This window comes from Elephas maximus, chromosome 4 (assembly GCF_024166365.1).
Source record: "Elephas maximus indicus isolate mEleMax1 chromosome 4, mEleMax1 primary haplotype, whole genome shotgun sequence".
Taxonomy (NCBI): Eukaryota; Metazoa; Chordata; class Mammalia; order Proboscidea; family Elephantidae; genus Elephas; species Elephas maximus.
In genome coordinates, this window is record NC_064822.1 from 124,343,157 (window position 1) to 124,357,411 (window position 14,255).

Sequence of the window (14,255 nt, forward strand, 5' to 3'; positions counted from 1 at the left end):
ATATCTTTATAGTGTTTACTGCCATCGTTCCCCAACTTTAACCCTCTGCATCATTCAGAGAACACGTATTGAATAGCCTAGTCATTGTGCTAACACTGTAGGAGACTGCAAAGATTGAAACAAACAAAAATCCTGTCTCAAAAAATGCCAGTACCAGCAAATATAAAAGTGACAAGTGCCATCAGAAAAGCACAAATAAAGTGATAGGGGAGTTCAGAGGGTTATCTACTGCAACTTTACTCATAAACTGCTTTATATTGATTGACTTCAGTGGTTTTATGACATAAAATTATTTTCTGTGGCTGACAATATCTGTCATAATTTAAACAGACAGTAGGCTAAAGCAACTTGATTTTTATGGTGAATTTAAACCTCATGTATTGAGCTATTATTTCGGAGCCATCGTTTGAGACTTACAGAAGACTTATCTAGGGTTCTTTTTTTTTTTTTTTTTAATCTAGGGAGCCAATTACTTTTTAATTCATTAACACTCTGATGTGACTTTTCCCTTTTATTTGAGTTTCAAAATAATTTTCTCCCATACATCACAATTTCTTTACATGGAAGCACTTAGCAATAAATAAAACCAGGGAAACATTTTCCCCATTGCTTTTGTTACAGCTATTTGAAACTAGTAAGTAATTACTCATTTTTAATGCAGGAGTTCTTTTTTTAATACATATTTTCTTCCAGCACTCTGAAATAAAAGGGATTCTTTCATTTGGCTTCTGCTAGATCTGATGAATAAAAAATCCCAGTAAGTTTTCTGAATAAAAATAAAGAATTTTACGACCCCTGTTTTCAAGCCCTAGTGGCATACTGGTCAAGTGCTCGATGTTAACAAAAGGTCAGCAGTTCGAAACCATCAGCTGCTCCTGGGGGGCGGGGGCAGGGGGGAGATGTGGTAATCTGCCCCCATAAAGATTACAGCCTTGGAAATTCTGTGGGCAGTTCTACTGTGTCCTGTCAGATCGCTATGAATCAGAATTGACTTGATGGCAATGAGTTTGGGGTTTTTTTTGTTTGTTTGGTTGGTTTTCAAGCTTAGATCTATAAGCATTCTGCAAAGCACATGGGGTGTAGAAAACTGATCCTCAGTAATTGCTCTACTTGCTTTTTTGTTTAGGGTTTATTTTTGTAGTAGGTAAAGTACTTTGCTAAATCCAAGCCAATCTTAACATGAGGAAAAATCTCCGTATTTTGAAAAAGTATTTCTGGAATACCTACAATATACCTACAATTAAAAAGTAATTGGCTCCCTAGACAGTTCTTCTGTAAAAGTCCCAAACGATGGTGCCAAAATAATAGCTAAATACATGACGTTTAAGTTCACCATAAGTACTGTTCTAGACAAAGAGGATCCAGCAGTGAGCAACCAAAGTCCCCAATCTCACAGATAGATAGATGATAGACAGGTAGGTAGGTAGATAACTACTCTAAAAAAAACCAAACCCACTGCTCTCGAGTCAATTCTAACTCATAGTGACCCTGTAGGACAGACTAAAGCTGCCTCATAGGGTTTCCAAGGTGGTAAATCTTTATGGAAACAGGCTGCCATGTATCTTTCTCCCACAGAGCACCTGGTGAGTTTGAAGCACTGACCTTTTGGTTAGCAGCCAGGCACTTTAACCACTGCACCACTAGACTTCCTAGATAGATAGGTAAACAGGTTATATAACCAAAAGCCAAACCAAGCATATTATATATATATATGTTTTTATGTAAATATATGTATATGTACATGTGTATGTGTGTGTGTACGTATATGCAGTGACAGTGTCTTAAAGGAAAATAAAATGGAAACTATGGGGGTTTAGATGCAGTGGTCAGGAAAGGCCCCTGTGAGGAAGGGTTATTTGAGCAAAGACTTGAGTTGGAGAGTCATGTGACTATCTGAGGAAAGAATCTCTCAGGCAGAAGGACTGGAAGGATAAAGGTGCAGAGGCAGAAGTGTGCTTGTCAAATCCAAGATGCTCAAGGAATAGCAAAGGAGGCCAGTATGGTGCAGCTGAGTAAGTGAAGAGCAAAGTTTCAGGAGATATGGTTCAAAAGAAAACAAAAAACATGCTATTGAGTGGATTCCGACTCATGGCGACCCCATGTGCATCTGAGTAGAACTGTGTTACATGGGGTTTTCAACAGCTGGTTTTTCAGATGTAAATCACCAGGGTAGATTCGAAGTGCCAGTCTTTCTGTTAGCAGCCAAGCTTGTTAGCTGTTTACACAATTCACATCCTGGTAGGCAGGACACATAGGGTCCTTTGGACAGGGGAAGGGGTTTGAATTTTGTTGTAAGTATAAGCAACATCACCTGGTTTACATTTTGAACTGACAGCTGGGTGGAAAATAGAATGAAGGGGGTGGAGGAACAAGAGTGAAAGCGGGACTATATATCAAGAGGCTTTTGCAGTTTTAGGCTTGGACCGAAGTGGTGGTGATGGAGCCAATTATAAGTTGTTGGATTCAGAATATATTAAAGATAGAGCTAATAGTAATTTCACGTAGTGGATGAAAAAGAGGATAAAAGTATTTCCTAGGTTTGGGGACTGAGTCACTAGGTTAATGGTGGTGCTGTATGCTGAGATGGAGACCCTGGGGGAGAAGTAGGTTGAAGGGTAGGAAACAGTAGTTCTGTTATGTCTAGTGAATTTGAGATTCCTGTTGGACATCTGAGTGGAGGTACAGAGAAGCATTCTCAATATTAGTGAGATACACCCACTCCTCTCTTATAGACATGATTAGGATCCAAACATCAGGTCATTATGCTAAAACAGGCATTGTACGAAATGGAGGATTTTTTTTTTCTTCTGTTTTCAGACCATCCACTTGTCCGAACTTTTTTTTTTTAATTTAGTAAATATGATTGTAGAAATAATAACAGCTAAAATTTACTGATGTGCTCATCACTGTGATGAGTCCAGTTATGGATTATTCATCTGCAGAGAAGGAGGTCTGGAGGAGACAAAGCTGGATAAAGCTGTGCTGTGTGAGTGGAGGGCCCACATCTTAACCACTTCACCTTCCTCCTGGGCTGGGTCAGAGCTTCCCACACAGAGTGGCTTCTAGGGCCCCGCTTCCACCCCTGCAAGCCCTGAGTTCACAATCCCAGAGCCTGCTCTGCCCTCTGGGCCTGATGAGTCATGGAGCCTCAAGGCTTCCTGCGAGTTCACTAGGAGCCTGGCCAGGCACCCGACCCCACCGAGACAGAGATTTCAAGCCCAGTTCAGCTTACTTTGGGATGTCATTAGACTTTCACACATTTCTTCTAAAGACCCTCTCCGATGTCTCTTTATTTCCTCCCTTGCCACCCCACAGAAATTTGGAGCTGCAGGGCTTCAGGCTGCATAGGATCTGAGAACCCGGAATAGGTGCCTGCTGGCTGGGTGTTTCCGGTGCATCTGCCTGGAGGCCATGGTTACAAAGGAGCCTAGCCCTCGTGGCAGCTGGATGCAGCACCCTGCCGGCAGGAGGGGCCCGGTTGGGGCAGAGGGTATAGGGCAGCTTGGCCCAGCTTCCCAGAAGCCCCTCACAGGCCTTCCTTAAAGGAGGGAACACCCTGCAGCCATTGCTGCCATGCCCACTGCCTCAATGTGCAAAACATAGTCAGTAGATTTTTTTTGTTGTTGTTATAAATTCGAAATGTCAGATGAGGTAGTTAGTAAGTGAGGAATAGGTGTGTTAAGGGCAAGAGCAGAATATCAGGACTGTAAGAGGGTCATCTTCATAATAGGTATTTATTAAGCCCTTCTATTACAGGATAATCTTATTTAATTGTAATAACCCTATAACTATTCTCTCCGTTTTGTAGGTAAAAAACTGAGACTTAGCTAAACTATAAAACTTTCCTATGGTTATACAGCTAGCAAGTGGTAAGCTTCAAACTCAAACATTTCTACCTCTAGATCTCACTAATTCTGATATAACTAAGTTAGTTATATATATAAAGAAATTATTTTTTTTAAAAAGTTGGATTTTTAAAAGATCATCCTTAAACTTAAATACAACTTAAACATGAATTTCTTAGAGAAATAGCATGAAATTTGTTCATTGTCATATTTAAGCGAAATTGAGTACTTTCCTAGTCAAAGTAGTTTATATGTTTACTGCCTCACTTTTAAAGCAATCAGTGTGAATATGTTCCTTCTAAAATGGCTGCTTATTTTGATGGAGTCTAATTTGCATATATAGTGGTGATCCTAAAAACCATTAAGCTTGACCCTTCTTGGTGAAAAAGAGACAGATCAATTATTATGCAGAGGTGTCTAGAATCTTTTATGCTTTGTGAGTTTATTTAACAAAATATCTTTTATACTGAGCTATCTAAAAAAAAAAAATTTTTTTTTATCTAGTAATAACTAGAATAATTGTTATACCTCCAGTGAAAGAAAGTCAAGACAACATCTTAAATGCACAGCGTTTTCTATGTGAAATGACATGGAACGCACTAGGGACACCTTGATTAAATCAAATCATTATAAATATTCCAAGAATTCAAGTTAAGACCTTTTTTATATAAACTGCCTCCAGTTTTCCCTTGGTTTCTACTCATTTCAGTATCTGTTTCTTATAAATTTTATATGACAGACCATCATGAATGGACCTATTATATCACAGAAAATTCCCATATAAGTATTCCATACAACTGGTATTTTAAAACTCGTCTTTTATTATTACGGAAGCAGCACAAGTGCGTGGTCGACAACTAGTAAATACTGACAAGCAAAAATAAAGCGTCACATTCTTACCTCCTGAGATCATCACTGCTAATATCCAGACTTTTCCTATGGGGACTGAGTCACTAGGTTAATGGTGTCCACACATTTTTTAGACCAGAAAGAAAGTACAGAATCATACTTTGCATACAGCTTTTTTTTTTTTGACCACTATTTTAGTTAATGATCTTTATCTGTCTGTTTCTTTACATATTCTTTCATATATATAATATTGTGTTTTTAGAGAAAGTTACACAGCAAATTAGGTTACCTTTTAACAATTTCTATACATACTGTTTAGTGACATTTGTTACTGAAAATGTTAATGGTCTCATTATTTCCATTTTGGTTGTTCCATTTCCATTCATCTAGTTTCCCTGCCCTCCCCCCCCCCCCCGCCGTCTTTGTTTTTGGGTAACTGTTGACCATTAAGTCTCCCATAGATGATTTTTTTAAAGGAGCACAGTACTTACGGGTGATAGGGTTCATTTCATGAGCCAATCTGTTATTTAGATACAAGGTGTCCTCTGGGGGTGGTTTCAGCTCCAAGTTTAAAGGGTATCTCAGGGCGATAGTCTCGGGAGTTCCTGTAGTCTCAACCAGTCTAGAAAATCTGACCTTTTTAAGATTTTGAGTTTTGTTCTACATTTTTCTTCCATTCTAACCAGGACTATTTATTGTGTCCCTGGTCAGAACAGTCAGAAATAGTAGCTGGGCCCCATCTAGTTCTTCCGGCCTCAGGTAGATGAGGCCGTGGTTTGCATAGAATATTAGTCCTGTAGAGACTAGTTTCTTCTTTGAGTCTTTGGCTTCTTCTTTCTCTTCTGCGCCAAATGACTAGAGACCAATAGTTATATCCTAGGTGGCCACTCACAAGCTTTTGAGACCCCAGACGCTACTCACCAAACTAGGATGTAGAACATAAAACTTTATGAACTGTGTTATACCACTTGAGACCAAGTTGTCCCACAAGAATATAGTCCAGAGCTTTCAAACGCAGGAAACCAATTTCACGAGGTGTTTGATTAAATCTAGGAAGTATCCATAGCTGCACCCCCTATGTGCTTTATTATATATATGAGTATATACGCAGCGCACACATACATGTGTATATATGTGCCAACAGATACACCTATACACGCACGCATATATACACACATATACCAAAAAGAATTGGTTGATTGTCAACCCTTTTAAGGAGGTTCCATGTGATCAAGAATCACTGGTATTGAAGGAAGAAGTCCAAGCTGCACTGAAGGCATTGATGAAAAACAAGGCACTGGAGGTGCTCACTCGTCTATGCCAAGAAATTTGGAAGACAGCTCTCTGGCCAACTGACTGAAAGGGACCCGTATTTGTGCCCATTCCAAAGAAAGGTGATCCAACAGAATGCAGAAATTATCAAACAATATCATTAATATCACATGCAAGTAAACTTTTCCTGAAGATCATTCAAAAACAGTTGCAGCAGTATATCTACAGGGAACTGCCAGAAATTCAAGCTGGATTCAGAAGAGGACATGAAACAAGGGATATCATTACTGATGTCAGATGGATCTTGGCTGAAAGCACAGAATACCAGAAAGATGTTTACTTGTGTTTTATTAGCTATGAAAAGGCATTCGACTGTGTGGATCATAACAAATTACGGATAACATTACAAAGAATGGGAATTCCAGAACACTTAATCACGCACATGCAGAACCTATACATAGACCAAGGGGCAGTTGTTTGAACAGACCAAGGGGATACTGCATAGTGTAAAATCAAGAAAGGTGTACATCAAGGTTGTATCCTTTCACCATACTTATTCAGTCTGTATGCTGAGCAAATAATCCAAGAAACTGGACTCTATGAAGAAGAATGGGATATCAAGATTGGCGGAAGACTCATTAACGACCTGCGTTATGCAGATGGCACAACCTTGCTTGCTGAAAGTGACGAGGACTTGGAGCACTTAAAAGATGATAGCCTTCAGTATGGATTACACTTTAACATAAAACAAAAATCCTCACAACTGGACCAATAAGCAACATCATGATAAATGGAGAAAAGATTGACGTTGTCAAGGATTTCATTTTGTTTGGATCCACAATGAACACCCACGGAAACAGCAGTCAGGAAATCAGACACCATATTGCATTAACAAATCAGCTGCAAAAGACCTCTTTAAAGTGTTAAAAAGCAAAGATGTCACTTTGAGGACCAAGGTGTGCCTGATTCAAGCCATGTTATTTTCAGTTGCCTCATAACCATCCAAAAGCTGGACAATGAATAAGGAAGACTGAAGAAGAATCAATGCCTTTGAATTATGGTGTTGGAAAATATTGAATATACTATAAAAAAAAAAAAAAACTATGGACTGCCAGAAATACAGCCAGAATGCTCTTTGGAAGCAAGGATTGTGAGACTTCATGTCATGTATTTTGGACATGCTGTCAGGAGGAACCAGTCCCTGGAGAAGGACATCATGCTTGGTAAAGTAGAGGGTCACCAAAAAAGAGGAAGCCGCGCAACAAGATGACTGTGACTGCAACAATGGGCTCAAGCATCACAACGATTATGAGGATGGCACAGGCCAGGGCAGTGTTTTGTTCAAATTGTACATAGGTTGCTATTAGTCAGAACCAACAACGACAACAATACACGTATATGCATACATATTTACCTATGTAACCGTGTACATATTGCTGTTGTTGCAAATTCATGTATGTTACAGCATTTACCAAAAACATCCCTTATTCTTGTGTACTTCTTAGGGTCATCATTTACCTTGGTCAGGTTGTGCACACTTCACCCACATTTGGTATTGCCTTTCACATCACAATAAACAACAAAGCTCTACTATCTCTCTTCCTCTCCTATCCCTGGTAAACACCAATGAACGTTGATTTCTGTATGTATACCTATTCTTTTTATAAAAGTGGGATCATACGATTCTTGTCATTTTGTGATTGACTTATTTCACTGAGCATAATGGCTTCCAGATTTATCTACGTTATGTTTTGAGAACTCTTCAATATTCTTTTAACTGCATAGTATTCCATTGTATGTGTAAAAATTGTATGTACCACGTTTTATTTATCCATTCGTCCATTGATGGGCATTTAGGTTGTTTACATCTTTTTGTTACTGTGAGTAATGCTGCAATGAACACAGGTGTACATAGGTCTGTTCATGTCACCTTTGTTAGGTTTCTTGGGTATATACCTAAGAATTGGATATCATAAGGTAGTTCTATTTCTAGTTTTTTGAGCAAGTGCCACACCATTTCCATAGTGTTTGTACCATTTTACATTCCTTCCAGCAGTGTGTAAGGGTCCCAATCTTCCCAAAGCCTCACCAGCATTTGTTATTTTCTGTTTTTTGATCAGTGCCATTTTAGCTGAGGTGAGATGATACCTCATTGTAGTTTTGATTTACCTCTCTTTAATGGGTAATGATTATGAACACCTTTTCATGTGTTTTTTGGCTACTCGAATGTACTCTTTGATGAAATGTCTGCTCATATCTTTTGCCCATTTTTTAATTGAGTTGTTTGTCTTTTTGTTGTTGATGTTTTCTGTAAATTTTAGAGTTTAGACCCTTATTGAATATGTCATTCTTAAAGATTTTTTTCTCAGCCTGTAGGTTGTCTTTTTATTCTTTTGATGAGTATATAAGTATCTAATTTTTATCAGGCCCTAGTTTTTAGTTATCTAACTTGTTTTCTGCTGTATGTGCATTTATATTTGTGTTTGATGATTTTTTTTTTTTTTTTAAAAAGATCAGGCCCATAGTTTTGTCCCTGAGTTTTCTCCTAAGAACTTTATAGTTTTAGGGTTGACATCTAGGTCTTTGATCCAATTTGAGCTAGTTTTTTTTGTGTGTGAGGTATGGGTGCTATTTCATTTTTTTTTTTTTTTACAGATAGACATCTAGTTTTGCCAGGGCCATTTATTGCAGAGACTGTCTCTTCCCCATTTAATGGTCTTTGGCCCTTTGTTGAAGATCAGCTGACTATATGTGAATGGATTTACTTCTGGCTTCCCAGTTCTCTTCCATCGGTTGGTCTATCATTGAACCAGTACCAGGCTGTTTTGATAACTGCAGCTATATATTATGATTTGAGGTTGGGGAATGTGAGGCCTCCTACTTTGTTCTTCTTTGGTATTGCTTTTGCTATTTGGCTCCTCTTTCCTTTCCATATAAAGTTGGTGATTAAGTTTTCCACTTCAGTAAAGAATGTTGTTGGGATTGCTTTGTATTTATAGATCACTTTGGGTAGTATTGACATTTTCACAATATTAAACCTTCTAATCCATGAGCATGGAACAGCTTTTCATTTATGTATGTCTCTTTTAGTCTCTTGTAGTAGTGTTTTATAGTTTTCATTCTAGAAGTCTTTTACACCCCTAAACTTCGTTGCCATCGAGTCGATTCTGACTCAAAGCGGCCCTATAGACAGAGGAGAACTGCCCCATAGGGTTTCTAAGGAGCACCTGGTAGATTCAAACTGCCCACCTTTTGGTTCACACCCATAGCTCTTAACAACTACACCACCAGGGTTCCCAAAAGGGGACAGTGGGCTCCATGGGCTGTAATCAAACCTGGGCCTCCTGCATGGTGGGCGAGAATTCTACCACTGAACCACCCATGTGGTGCTGGTGATCTTTTTAGGTTTATTCCAAGGTGTTTTATCATTTGGGGAGCTATTGTAAATGATACTGTCTACCTCATTTCCTTTTTGTAATTCTCCCTATCGGTGTAAAGGAACTCCATTGATTTTTGCATGTTGATTTTTGTCTTGGTTATCTAGTGCTACTATAACAGAAATATCACGAGTAGATGGCTTCAACAAAGAGAAATTTATTTCTTCACAGTAAAGTAGGCTAATAGCCCGAATTCAGGGTGTCTGCTCCAGGGGACAGCCTTCTCTCTCTGTCGGCTCTGGAGGAAGGTCTTTCTCGTCAATCTTCCCCTGGTCTAGGATCTTCTCTGTGTAGGAACCTGGAATCTAAAGGACGCCCTCTGCTCCTGTGCTTCTTTCTTGGTATGAGGTCCCCCACTCTCTGCTTGCTTCCCTTTCCGTATTATCTCTTGAGATGTAAAAGGTGGTACAGGCCACACCCCAGGGAAACTCCCTTTACATTGGATCAGGAATGTGACCTGGGTAGGGGGTGTTACAATCCCACCCTGATCCTCTTTAACATAAAATTAGAATCACAAAATGGAGGACAACTACACAATACTGGGAATCAAATTGATACACACATTTTTGGGGGGACATAATTCAATCCCTGACAATCATATATCCTGCAACGTTGCTGAATTCTTCTTTTAGATCCAGAAGCTTTCTTATGGGATCTTTGTGGTTTTCTATGTATTGTATTATCATCCACAAATAGGAATAATTTTACTTCTTCTTTTCTGATTTGAATACCCATTATTTCTCTTTCTTGCCTTATTGCTCTGGCAGGGACTTTCAGTATGATACTGAATAAGAGTGGTAATAATGGATAGGTATCCTTGTCCCATTCCCATTCTCAAGGGGAAGGATCTCAGCCATTCTCCATTGAGAATAATGTTGGCTCTTGGTTTTGCTTCATCTTACTATTTCAATAGGTTTTCATCACGTCAAATAATCAAACCCAACCGAGAATCACACATTTGTGTCTAGTTGTTGTGTCCCTTAAATCTTTTTTTAATCTAGCAAAGTCCTTTATTGAAGAGACCTTGACAGTTGTTCCTCAGAATATTCCAGCTTCTGGCTTTGTCTGATTACCTCCTTATAATGCCATTTAGCCTATTTTTGTATCCCCTGTATTTTATGCAAAGTGAGCATTATATAATGAATTGGTGAATTCAACTCAAGTACTTTGCAGTAGAATAAATACATCATAGGTGGTGTTGCTACATCTCATTTAGACATGTAATAATATCTTGAAGGCGAAGGTGTCGCTGTGAGTCGGAATCGACTCGACGGCACTGGGCCTTTTTTTAAGGTGTTCTCAGTCACCTCATGTGCATGCAAAACCTGGACAATAAATAAGGAAGACCGAAGAAGAATTGATACCTTCGAATTGTGGTGTTGGCAAAGAATATTGAATATACCACGGACCGCCAAAAGAACAGACAAATCTGTCTCCGAAGAAGTACAACCAGAATGCTCTTTAGAAGAAAGGATGATGAGATTGCATCTCACATACTTTGGACATGTTGTCAGGAGGGATCAGTCCCTGGAGAAGGACATCATGCTTGGGAAAGTAGAGTTTAGTGAAAAAGAGGAAGACCCTCAAGGAGCTGGATTGACACAGTGGCAGCAACAATGGGCTCAAGCATAACGATTGTGAGGATGCCACAGGACCGGGCATTGTTTTGTTCTGTTGTACATAGCACCTAACAACAACAACAACCCACCAGTAGTGATGCTAAAATTGACCACTGACTTAGAGTGATGCAGATATGATTCCTCCATCATGTGGTTAAGTTTCTCCGCTTGGAACAAACTATAGATATTTTTAAACCTCTTAATTTAGATTTTACTAAATTAGAAAACAATTAATTGAAATTCAACAATATCTAAGCTGTAATTTACTTTTGATTAGCAAATTCTTTTATAGAGTACAAATTAATAATGTAAATTAAAGAGGAATAATGATTTTTTAAAACATTTTCAAGCATTTCTAACTAACCAACTTATATATATACTGTTGATACACTATTTTAATAGTATCACCTTGGTTAACTAAAACAGGTCTGTAAATTTTAATGTCAACACTTTGATGGAGTAGTTCAAGTCATTTCTATATATTTGAAGTTAATTAAATGGTTTTAAAAATGTTTAATCATTCATACTTTTATCTATTTCAAGTAAACTTTCCTTGTCAATGTTAAATTGGTAAGGTCCTCTCACTCTGAGAATGGCTATCAATTTGTATATGTAGCAAAACTCTAACATATTAAGAATTTAAAGTTCTAAATGAACTTCCATATATAAATGAAAAAAGTGACCTTGAAGATCTCTCTTGCAGTATAAAAAGAATAGAAACTGATGTACATTTTAGAGAGCTATTTTCTCACTAACGGTTATTGGATCTCTACAGGAATTTATTTTTGGTAAATCAAATTCTTCATTTCTTTTGACCACTGAATTAATTTTATGAGCTTCATCACTGAAAAGCAATATTCTTATAAAATTATTAAGTAAATGAACTTCTTGATCAAGTCCAAATTAAAAATATTAGAACTCTAGATTTTGTGTTGAGTATAATGCAATAAAAGAAAATGGTAGCTCCATTGTTAACCAAGTTTATATTCTTTTATATCAGCTGGAAGCATTTGAATATAGTATACAAAAGAAGGTTCATACACTTCTGGGTACTCCAGATAGTAAATTATCTCTAGGGAAAAGAGAAGGAGCTGGGATTAGGGAGGGGGCACTTAGAGGGGGTGAGGCTTCTGAAGTACCAGCAATGTTCTGTTTCTTTAAAAGGAGCCATGTATGTTTTATACCAAACACCTGTTGCCATCAAGTCCATTTAGACTGATAGCTACCTTGTAGGACAGAGTAGAACTGCCCCGTAGGGTTTCCGTGGCTGTAATCTTTACAGAAGCAGACTGCCACGTCTTTCTCCCTCAGAGCAGCTGGTATGTTTGAACCACCAACCTTTGAGTTAGCAGTCAAGCACTTTAACCACTGTGCCACCAGGACACCTTAAACATTTTACACTTTTCTGTAAATATTCCATATTTAGAGGAAGAAAAGCATGGAACTGTAAAAAATTATAAATGCCTTAAATATTTTTAATCTAAAGTATATCAGTGTACTTGCACTTGTCAATCCTTTGATTTATCTTTTTGTGTGGATCTCCTTCTCAGTGGTCTTGCCCAAATCACGTCCACTGTATATTATCTATGATTTTTAGTTCTGATTCCTTTAAAATAAAAGTAAAAAATATTCTATATATTAACAATGTTTTTACAGTCTTGCATCATTGTCACACCCTCACCTAATTTGATAGCAATTTTGTTCACTATCAAGTCTTTATAACAATTCCTTTTCATGCTTATCAGTTTATTTAATATTTAATTAAATTATAATAAATCTAAATGACACAAATACTACTCAGTTGACTCTAGAAGGCATACGTGGAGCAGATGTGTGCTAGGGGTATTAAACACTGCTCACTCTCTGTGTGTCTTCATAGAAATGAGCCAGTGCTATTGGCATTGGTTGCTATGCTTTAGAGCAGAAATTGGCAGTCTCTTACTTACAGGGCCAGATAGTAAATACTTTAGGCTTTAGGGGCCATATGGTCTCTATTACAGTTACTCAACTCTGCCATCATAGTGCAAAAGCAGCCATAAATAATATGTAAACAAATGGATGTAGTTGTATTCCCATAAAATGTTATTTACCCAAGTGGAGGGCTGGATTTGGCTCATAGGCCCTAGTTTGCTCTTCCCTCTTTATAGAGTGAACCACATGTTGGTTAATCCAGAGTGTCAGTTAAGCAAAATGCTGTTAAGAGGCCCTCTCTTCTGTCTCCAAACAAAGTTCTGAATAAATTTTGTAGCATACCTGATCTCTTGGTTTCAAATCAGGTGGGAAGTAGAAAAGAAAGTTAATTTTGTAACAAACAAGGAGAATTTTTATTATTTCATTCTAAAGAATGAATGTGAATTGTAAGAAATATAACGCAAATGTTGGCTGTGGGAGATTTAATTGTTTTGGAAGAATACCCTTTGCTGTTGAGTCGATTCGATTCCAACTCATAGCGAGCCCTAGGACAGAGTAGAACTGTCCCATAGGGTTTCCAAGGAGCAGTTAGTGGATCTGAACTGTTGACATTTTGGTTAGCAGCCAAGCTCTTAACCACTGTGCCATTAGGGTTCCTTTGGAAAAATAAAGACCTACACTGTAGGGGGAAATAAATTGTAGTTTTGTAAGTAATAGGTTTCGCAGCTATGATCATTATTATCCCCAACATTAAGTGCAAAAGAGACTATAACTTATTGTTCTCTAAGAGTTACGGGCGTATTACAACCAGAAAAAAATCACATAAGCAACAAATATGATTGAATGTAATTGTATTGAATGCTGAGATTTTGAAGCAATTATGATTTTCTAAGAGAAAAAAAGGTAGGGGAGAGTACAAATGTTAATGCTAGGGTCCCCTGACCTACAATCAAATTCACTGCTGTGTAAATCTGAACTTCTTAAAAACAACTGGTTTTAGGGTTGTATCACTAGTTGTATAGCGTCATTCAGTCCAGTTCCATACACATCCACCCTCAAAATTCATTGAGAAAAACAAAGTCCTCAACAGTAAAATCCTTGTGGTACTTTGTCCCAGAGCACCTGTCCAGTAATAACAAAGCATTTGTCACCTATGCAGTACAGTTTCATGATCTCCAATTACTCCCTGTGTAAGCCTGGAGGTCACTTTGAAGGATAAATCTTTGTTACTATTGTGGAATATTGCCAGGGAATAATCCCCCACTCCAGCTAATTTTCTTGGTTAGAGATATCTATCATGTGTTTTATTAGTCGTTAATGCA

The 14,255-nt window shown here is 38.0% G+C and overlaps 1 protein-coding gene across 2 annotated transcripts in view; it reads left to right on the forward strand.

Annotated features, from left to right (window-relative positions):
* SRGAP1 (SLIT-ROBO Rho GTPase activating protein 1) overlaps nucleotides 1-14,255 on the forward strand; it is a 336,426-nt gene that overhangs the window by 228,698 nt on the left and 93,473 nt on the right. The window lies entirely within an intron of this gene.